The following is a 10,179-nucleotide window of genomic DNA, read 5'->3' as shown; positions in this document are numbered from 1 at the left end:
AACAAAATAGATGTATGTACAATAATTACAAATAAATAAATCTTAATATATATTATAAACCATTCAGCAAAAAGTGTTTCCCAGAAGTGAAGATGATTCTGATGAATGTTCATTCATATCTGTTTACAGGACCTTTTATAAATAGAAGGAAATGGTATTTTTCTATTTTGTAAGCTAGAGAAGATTATTCCAATACATTAAAGAGGACCGTCTTTCAGTGCTAGGTTTATTGACAGGAATTTTAGTTATAGATTATATTCTCCTAATTTCACTGTGTTAGTTCATAAAAGTTTATCTGGCCTTACTTAAATGTTCTTAATTTGTCATGTCCTAAGTACTAAATTGTACTTCCATCCTGGTACTCATGATGACTTTTTCAAAACCAAAGGCATCCTCTTAGTCCTTCTTTCTTGATTTCTTGCAAACTTGGACACTGTTGGAGCCCCTACTTATTGGATAGGCTTCCTCTAGGTTTTTGTGATACTGCCCCACATGTGGCTTTCTTTATGTTTTATCAGTTCACTTGAGTAGTCCTTTGAAATCTAAGTCCTAGGCTACTACTTCTTCCTCTTTAACTTTTCCTACTGTACTTGCTTAAAATCATAAGACAGGATACCTGGATAATTTTATTTGATAATTCACTGAAAGATTATGTCCAGGCTTTTTTAAAGAGCTATCATTTATATTTTTATAATTTATACATTTTATGCATTTATATTATTTATGGAATCCAACAATCCTTAGATTATCTTTCCTGGTTGTATTTTCCGGGTTGGTTGGTTTTCTGATGAGGTATGTATTTTATATTTTCTCAAGTTTTTCATTTTTTTTTCTGACTGACTCTTTGATGTTTTGTAAAGTCATTCTCATCCATTTTCTCAATTAGTTTTTCAATATGATTTTTTTTCAGTTAGTTTTTGTACTTTCTTTACATTTACCTAAGTCTACTTGCCAGGGTGGTGTTTGCTTCTGTGGATTGTGTATTTCCTTGTATTTGTCCACTTGTATTTTTTTTTTTTAATTTTAGTCAAGTTTTTCCTTCCTATTTCAAAATGTCAAAACTCTCTTTCATATCTCTCTATTTCTAGTTCTTCTGCCTCTTTAATTTGACTTTTAAAACCCTGTTTTGAGCCCCTCCCCCCCAAGAAGATTCTTTGGACTTGAGACCAGTTCATATCCCGCTTTGAGAAGTTACTCATGTAGGCATTTTGTTCTCTTCTAAGTTGATGTGTTGTTCTTGCTGAGACCTTAGTAGCTTTCTGGGAAGATTCATTTTGTTTCATGCCTATTTTTTTTCTTTTAGTTTTTGCCTGGAGCGCAGAGAATACAGTCCTAAACTTTTGGTGGGGTTTTGAGTTATGAGTTGCCTTGAGTTTTGGCTTTAAATGTTGGAGCTTCTGGTGTTTGTTGGCTTGCTCCCTGTGCTGGAGCACAGTCTAGTCCCATTTGATGCTTTCTGGGGCTGGCAATTGGTCTTTTCTGTGAGGACATGAAGCTCCATAACTGGTTTACTGTCTTACTGTCCTCTTGTGCCCAGTCTGAGAAGTCTCAGATGCTGATCTTTACAGTGTCTTAGACACTCTTGCTGGCTTGCCAGACCTTTTGTACTGGGCTGCAACCCCTTTTCATCCCAGTGACTGATCAATCTTGATGTCTTTCTAAGCAAACTTGACCTGAAATTTTGAGTTTATTTTCCTTATGCCTATTCATCTGGGCATGTATAATTTTTGATGTGCTTGGAATTGAATGGCATTTTTGAGACAGAAAAGTACATTTTGCCTTTTTGTATCTTTGAGTTCCACAAGTGATTGTTAATAGATAAATAAATATTTTAACAGTCTCAATGTAATAATATAACCTTTTATTATATCCAATAATTAGTTCTGTCCATCTCTGATTACTAGAGATCCATTTGGTGTTCCCACATCCCTCTAAAATTAGAATGGTATGTTTGCAGACTCTCTATGGAATTGGAGTACTTAAAGTATATGTCAGTATTAATGTGATCAGTGATTCAATGGATGCAATCATTTTTGTGATTTTTTAAAATTAATTCTTTACCATTGCTCCAGAATGATGAGAGAATAACATAAAAACTGTTAGAATATCTTCATACATTTCCTCCAGTATACTTATTCCTGTTTATTGTCTTTCTTTCCAAATTGATTTGAAGTTAAAACACAGTAAGTTTGATTGCCATGATATGTACTTTGGGTTAGTGAAAGCCTCTATTTCTTAATTTGAAAATCATTTATGTTGTTAATGGATATTTATCCACTGAATGAGTGAGACAATGTTAAAGGCAATAATCTTATAAAATTTTATTAATTCTTTTTCTGTTTTTAATGACAGATATTATTTCTGGGAGAATAAATGTGAATACATTTTATACCTAAAAAAGTTTTTTTTTTTAAATTTTGAGAGTTGTCATGATTATGTACACACAAAAGATTACTAGTACTAGTGTAGTTAAATTCTAATTTTTTGTCTTTTTTTCCTTTGCACTATCTTCTATTCCTTGGTTGATTGTGAATTTCCCTACAACATATAACAGAAAGGAATGATATTTAGATATTCCTTTTTTATATTAGAGCCTAGATATTTTCCCAGATTTTGTCTTACAAAGTTTACATGATGATACTCTTAACTACCTTAGTAGCTATCAACTGAACAGGTTTTTTTTTTAAGTTATTCTGATGCAAGAGAGTCCACTATTGATTTATATTCTTAGGTGGCTTTAAGGATGAATCTGTTTTGTTCTTCAAGTCTTGAATCCAGCCCTTCCTGAAACTTTTAAAAATTTTTTCCTTTTTAGCTAAAACACAGGATTTTTGAGGACATTTCGAAAGAGTTGGTGAGTAGTATAAGAGGGTATTTTGGATTGCTTTTTATTATTAGTTTTTTTATTAAAAACATATTTACGGGGTAATTTTTTCAAATTGACCCTTGTAAAATTCTGTTCCAATTTTTCCTCTTTTCCTCCATCCCTCCCTAGTTGGAAGGCAGTCCCATACATGTTAAACATGTTAAAAATATATGTTAAATAAAATATATATATATATATATATACACATATATATATATATATATATATATATATATATATATATCCATATTTATACCGTTATCTTGTTGCATAAGAAAAAAACAGATTTAGAAAGGTAAAATAATTGGGAAAAAAAATGGAAAAACAAAGAAAAGTTTAAATGTATGTTGTGGTCCAGTTTTTCCCAGTGTTCTTTTGCTGGTATAGGGTTTTGTTCATACTGATCAATTAGAAATATGATCCTTCTCATTGCCGAAGATAGCCACTTCTCTTGGGAACTATCATCATATATTTGTTGAAGTGTATAAAGATTTTGTTTTGTATTTCACTAAGTATCAGTTCATGAAGTTTCTCCAAATCTCTGAATTCATCCAGCTGGTCATTTCTTACAGAAAAATAATATTCCATAAATTATATACCATAATTTATTCAGGATTTCCAATTGATGGGCATTGTTCAATTAGAGTTTATAGAAAAGGGCTGCCAAAAAATTTTTTGCAATTTGTGGGTCCATGTCCGTTCTTTAATATCTCTTTGGGATATGCCCAATAGTAAGCTTTCTGGACAAATGCAGTTGGATAACTTTTGAGTATCGTTCCAAATTGTTAGCCACAATGGTTGGATCCATTTTAAAAGCTTTTTTCCCCCAAATCTTTCTTCTCAAATCTTATAATTTTGAAAGTTAGAACTTTTTTCAATCTTTTAAATTTATTAACTATACCCTTGGGAACCCTGAAATTTTGCTTTCTCCACCCTCCCTTTCAGGAAATAGCCCTTTTCCAGGTGTTTCTCCTACCTAATTTATTCTTTCACTTCCAATAGTGAATGAGTTTCCATCTCTTACGAATGAGATTGAGTATCCTAGCCAGCTTCTCTCTGTGTATTCATTTCTGTTCCTCTTTCCTGCTGATTTACTCAACTCCGGTAGAAAAAATATTTTACTCTGAGAAGACATTTTTGGAAAATCCAAGGAAATTAATTCTAGATTCTCTCTTTTTACTTTTTTTTCATAAGAATAATGCCAACCTGGTTCAGAGTAGTATTGTCACTTACTTCAAAAATATCAAAAAGCATGGTTTTGAAATTAAAGTTTTTATTATAGGTTTAAAAAAAGGCTTTTTTCCCAAGTCCTCCCTCACAGAGGTACTCCCACACATTTTAGAAGAAAAAAATCACTTAAAAACTTAAAAGAAAGAAAAAAAGTAAAAGGAATTCATTATCCAAACAATCAATACATTGGGAAAAGTCTTCATAATATTCCTATTTCCTCAATTACTATCTTTGCAAAGGAAGAGGAGAGGGACACCCTTCGCATTTCTCTTTGCATCATTCTTTCTTGAAAGTTTCAAATTATCCAAGTTGGGCAGAATTTAAGAAAATTCTTAAAGGTAAAAGGATTTTTTGTATTTTGTCAACCTGAACTAGATAGCATAACTCTTGTCTTCCTTAAATGAACCCCTTCAAAAGGAAGTCTTAAGTAGCCTAATACTTTTCCACCAATGATGTTTTTTGATCGGATGCACTTTTCTCTTGTTTCAAAACCATTTGATTGAAGAGAAAGGTTCTGCTTTGAAAGGTATGAGGCAACATTTGTTACAAAAAACTTCTTGCAGGAAAATTTTTAAAGCCATCCAAACCAAAAAGAGTCACTTGGGGCAAAATTCATCCATTTGGTTTTTTTCTTAGAAATGTAATTATGTTTCTTTTCAAAAATTCTTTTTTTCCAGAAAGAAAATGTAGAGGATGAAGAGGGAAAACCCAGAGAAAAAGAGTTGAGGTTAAAACTGCAAATGCAAGAAGGAAGTGGTGGCAAGGATCTTTGAACCATTCTAACAAGGAAACCTTTCCCCAAAAAGAAAAAATGTCAACAAAAGGAAAAATATTATTTAGATTTTTTTAACTTATTCTTTAAGTGATTTACAAAATAGGTATGTCCTTTTGTTTTAACATCTGTTGCTTAAAGTCATTGTCCATGAGAACTCAACCCTATTGATAATCAGATCTTTAGCTTTCTCAAGAGCCCCATAATTGGTAGGAGACAATGGTGCCCCTTTTCCAACCATTTCACTTAAAGAGAGAGCAACTTCAGTATTATTCTTTTTTGTTTACTATGGTGACATCCAAAAAGAAGGAAAACTTGAGAGCTGGAATCACCTTAGAAATCAAATTTTAATTTTTATAAGGTATCCTAGCATCCAAGTACCTGCTTTTGGCATGATTCCCAATGGATTAACCTTTTCATAGCTAAGGCCCCAAGGTTATTAGATTCATTTTGAAATTTTCATTGGATAGAAAGGGTAGTTGATAATGACGAATTGATTGTAAAAGTTTTGTTTCTAAAGAGGGAAAACTTCTGTATAGTTTTGATGCAATTGAGGGATTTTTCTTGGTAGAAACAGGGAGATAAGGCATTTAAGTGAGAGAAAGGCCATGGGTGGAGGCACAGAGCTGGACCTGGATAGTTGATTTACTAAAATGAATGAATTGAATTGAATTGAAATGGCCACATAGCAAAAAATTAAGCTTCCTGAATTCAAGGGAGGCAAGATGAGAAGGGCATGAAAATTGAATCATTAATTAGCATTAAACATCCATGGATGTTAATACCGTGTAGATGAATTAAAAAAAATTAAGGAGTCAAACCCAAAATCATGTGGATGGAATTATGATTTGCTTTCTTGGTGATATCGGACAAGTCATGTTGGTTCGTGGCATCATGGTTTCCTCCTTCATGAGTTCACTAGCCATCTATTTCATGATGTTTTCCTGAAATTTTAGTCCCTTAATTTTATTTGAATTGAAAAAATTGGCCCCTTTGGGGAACATCTTTTCCAATTGAGGTTTTCTGGTCTTTTCAGATTTCTGAAACAGTACTGATAATAGAAATTGTTTAAAACTAAGCCTAGGCAATCTTCTGTTTAAATTGGGAAAATCTTTTTTTTTTAGGAAATAAAGTGTTTTTGGTTTGCCGGGCCCAACAGATATTTCCAGCCTGATAGCCAAAGTTAATTTGGGATACCTAATACTTTTTGTTTATTCTTTTCACTTTTTTTCCTAAGGATCCTTCCACTAATTGTCCATCCACCCCTTTGTTTTCCCTTTTAGAATGACAGAAATCTCTTTCCCGCAAATCTTTTCTTCCAGGGAAAATTTCTCCTTAAAGTCCCTGACATATCCTAACGTTGGGTTTTTTAATGTTCATTTCATTTAAAAGTTATTAAAACGAAATTGATCAAAATGTTTTCAATTGTTTTTTTCTCCCATCCATTTTCTGATGTTTTTATTCCGAAAAGGGAGAGGATCATGTCAAAGTTTCTGAAGTTCACAGTTTCAGAGGAATTTAACAAATAGATCTCCACCAAATGAAATATTAGGGTGACCCCTTAGAAAAATAGAGAGATGGACTGTTTATGGACCTAAACATCAACTCCTAAAAAATGAGTAGAAAAATAAATTTGAATTGAAAAGAAAAACAAATATTTGTTTTCAAAATTTATAGGAAGGAAAAAAAACAATAAAAAGGAAGAAAATGATGAAATAAATGGAATTTAAAAAAGAACCGAATATTAGAAAAATGAAGACTATGTAAATTTGGTAAGATTAAATATCCTTTTAGTTTATGGAGACTGGGAAAGTTGGGTTATTTTAAGAAACTTTGGTTAGAACAGAGACATCATTGGGACTGATAGGAAGACATTTGAACTGATGAAGGCTAAATTGAGAATTGTCGTTAAGGTTTTTCAAAAATGGATAAATTATATTCATTAACAATTTAGATGCCAAGTTGTTCAAATAGAAGAGCTAAAGACAAGTAGAAGGGAATTTTTTTTTGTTTTTTTTGATTCATCTTCAGATCTCAGAGGATTTTTAACAATATAAAGGCTTTCCTTAAGGGGTATGGATTATGTTTTTGTTCTCTTTTTTTCTCTGAGGGTGGATAATATCCTTCTGAATTTTTTTTCCATGTGTTTTCCATGTTTATTATCAATACATACTTTATTTGGTAGTATCCCTTTCAACAAATGGACGAATAAAACAAAATAATGCTTGATGCATAATAACTTCATGTTTTCTCTTGGATTGATGGATTTTCTGCCAAGTTCTAATTGCCTTTGAATTAATTCATTTTGAGAAGAAATAATTCATACTGTTAAAGTCACAAATGTTACTGTTTACAATGTTTCAATTTCCATTTCACATAAATCCTGCCAGTCTTTTCTGAAATAACTTATTATTTCTTAACAACAAAAAATTAAATTTATATACCATGTCTTATTCAATCACTCCCCAACTGATGGGATCCATTCAATTTCTACTTAATTCAAAAGACAAAAGGGCTGCTCAAACATTTTTGTCATGTGGGTTCTTTTTCTCCCATTTATGATCTCTTTTAGGATATAGACCTAGTAATAACGAGGATCAAAGGATTTGTAAGTTTAGCAACTTCAGTTTAGAAGACTTCTACTTTTTAAAATAGATTCATTTTCATTTTACTTTGAGATCAGGATTCCACTCCTACTTTTTTTTTTAATTTCATTAAAATAAAGCTTTTACTTTTATTCTGAGAGTGATCTTGCTTCAAAAATGTTTTCAAATTGAATATTTAGAATTCTGGGTTTTAAACTGCTATCTACTTTTTGTAGAGTTCATCCTATCTATATTTACTGTTAAGATTATTAACTTTCTTTCCTTTCATCCTTTTTCCCCTTTTTATGATTCTTTTTTCTCCTTTTCATTTTTCTTTTATCAGTTTCTTTTTTTTTTTGCATTTTCCCCAATCCAATGAGATTGCTGCAAATGCTGCTGTTCCTATTACTGGAGGGACCGCTAGTATCTGTGGATCTAATTTGACTACAGAATAGTACTTGATGTGAGAGGATGATAATGACAAAGGAGATTTGGAGGATTATTTTCTTGCCTCATCCTTTATCAGTGGTGTAATGCCCACAACCCATGAAAATGTTAAAGGAGTCAGCTTGGTTAATCAAGAGAGCAAAATTTTTGACTTGTTAGCCCCACTTATGATTTTATTATAATGATCTGTTTTGAATTATCCATTGGTGGTGTAGGAGAGAGTGTTAATAACACAGTCAATACCTATGTGTTAAGTCTAGTTTGGGAGACAAAGAAAAGATAGTCCTCTGATTCAGTTTGGGAAAAAGCTTTCTCTTATTGAATACTGTTGCCCTGAGATTTGAAAAAGGAATAACTATGGAATAAAAATGATGACGTTAGGGATATAAAAAACAGTTTAGACCTAGGGAGAGTTTAAAGAATAAATTTGACATTTAGAAAAATTTGTGGGACAAAACTGGCATGACTAAAAAATAAAGGCAGGCTGTGTTAAAAAAGAGTAAACTTTTTGTTTTGTTCAGAGAACCAAATCTCATTTACAAGAGGGCTAAATTCATTTCATTCCCAATTCAAGAGCAACATCTGCATCAGGAAAGGCTGATTTACAATTCCTTCAAGTGTGTTAGGATTCATAGCTGTGGGGGCTTTCAGAAAACTGACCAACTCCTTCACACTTAGGCATGGTCCTCAACAATCCTCCATTCTTTTTCTCCACTGTAACTAGTCTTTTGTGCCTCTTCAGGTGATATAATTTACCCCATTTTACCACCTCTATTTTCTTCTTTTCCCAACACAATACATTTTCTACTCCTTAATTTCTTTTTTATATGAATCATCACTTCAAAGTCAAATTATACCTATGCCTTCTGTCTGTCTTCTTACTTCTTTCTTATTGATCTAAGATCTAGTACCATTAATGACCCCATGTAGGGATGTAAACAGCTGAAACTTTCAATTTTATTTTGTCTCTCCTCTTTACCTTTGTGCACATCTCTTGAATCATTGAACGTTCTATTATTCTGTTCTATTCTTTTCATGAGAAATAAAAGTCCCCTATTACACTATATATATATATATATATATATATATATATCTCGTTTCTCCTGAAACGTTCTGACCCAAGTTTGGTTGTGTGCATGTGTGTATGCTTGCTTGTCTTTAGTGTCCCATAGATTAACACTAGATTTGCCACACAGAAAAAAATACATAGGATCGCCTTTGGTCTGGTTATTCCATTACAAACCTCATGTTTATTGAACTTAGGGAGTCCTCATTAAGTTCCTCAGATCAAAACCCAAAACCTATAATTTCCTTCTAAACTTCTCTTCTGATCATTATCCATCCAAGGGCTTGCAACCAAAAAGCACCGGGGAATGCCACATGAAGGTGTATAATCTAGGTGACTTAGAATTCGGGTCAGTGAAAGGAATTCCCTATTGGCAGCTGATCATATATTCTGCCCCAGGGTAAAGCATCACATGGATAGTTTTTGGCCCTGTTGTTGCCCAGATTTGCAACAACATATACTGTTTAATTCTTCCTTATGTCTTATTATTAGCTCTTCCTCAGTTTTACTTATTACTCCAGTATCTAGACTCTTGCCCTAATAGCTCTTTCTGAAGATAACACCTATTCTATATTAGGAATAGATTTTCCAGGAAGAGGAGTAGGGAATAATGCTTTTACTTTTAATGATTTTAAGCCAACTTCATTGGAGATACATAATTGCTAGTATATCAAATGAAGAAAGATTTGTAGAATATCTGTTCTAGCTATTGGAGATAACCTTTCCATAAGATTCATTTGAAAATTAGGTTTCTCTTCTGTGTTGTGCTGTTGAATTGCTTGAGATCATTCAAGTTAATATGGGTTAGGAAGCCCGAGAAGAAATTATGGATGTGGATAAAGAATTATATAAAGTCATAATTCTTCCTTTGCTAGGTCTTGGAAAATTATGGAAAACAGGGTCTTAATAATGTGAGGTTCTCTGAAATGACTATTTTTAGCCTAATCAGTTTATAATATCCTTAAATACCATATCATTGTGCAAGAGGAGGTAGCAAATAACTTCTTGAAAGAAATCATAGGGCTATTACCAGATGAAACTGGAGATGAAACATTTTGTTCGAATCTGCTGTCATTTTTATAATAGAAATGAATGAAGTGTAGAATGCTTAATTACAACAGCTAACTAGGTATGGAGCACAATCTCCAGAAATCCAGACTAATACAGTGCTCTTAATACTATATTATCAAATATGCCACTATTATAAACACGA

The sequence above is a fragment of the Sarcophilus harrisii genome, chromosome 3, assembly GCF_902635505.1.
Source record: "Sarcophilus harrisii chromosome 3, mSarHar1.11, whole genome shotgun sequence".
NCBI lineage: Eukaryota > Metazoa > Chordata > Mammalia > Dasyuromorphia > Dasyuridae > Sarcophilus > Sarcophilus harrisii.
This window is presented reverse-complemented; position numbering follows the sequence as displayed.